The sequence below is a fragment of the Tupaia chinensis genome, unplaced genomic scaffold (assembly GCF_000334495.1).
Source record: "Tupaia chinensis unplaced genomic scaffold, TupChi_1.0 Scaffold000201_1, whole genome shotgun sequence".
Lineage (NCBI taxonomy): Eukaryota > Metazoa > Chordata > Mammalia > Scandentia > Tupaiidae > Tupaia > Tupaia belangeri.
This window is the reverse complement of record NW_006159676.1, coordinates 2,433,906-2,434,419: the sequence shown is the minus strand read 5'-3', so window position 1 is coordinate 2,434,419 and position 514 is coordinate 2,433,906.

Sequence of the window (514 nt, the reverse complement as noted above, 5' to 3'; positions counted from 1 at the left end):
CTTGAACCGCGGTCCACTATGTGGGAGTCCAGCGACATAGCCATTACGCTAACTGCTGGTCCCGATTTATTTGTTATTATTATGTATTTTTAAATTTGACCAAAGAACGTGAGAGTGAGAGAAGGGGGAAAGTGAGAAAGCAAGTCACCAGGTCCGGGACTCGAACCATGGTCAGATGGGAATCCAGCACCTTAACTACCACGCCACCTGCTGGCCCCGACATGGGTTCAATGTATTCCTCTGAGGTTGGTGCTATTTTATTTCTACTTACGGGTGGGGAAACTGAGGCCCAGTGAGAACAAAAGCTCCCCCAAATCTGTACTCACTGGGAGCTTGAGCTTTGAAAGTCTCCCTCCCAGCCTAATTGAAGGGGAGGGGGTGTGTCTCAAGCTATGCACTTTTTTTTTAATAATTATTTTATTTTTATTTATTTATTCATTCATTTTATTTTTTAATTTGACCAGAGAGAGACAGAGGTTGAGAGTGAGAGAGAGAGGAAGTGAGAAAGCAAGCC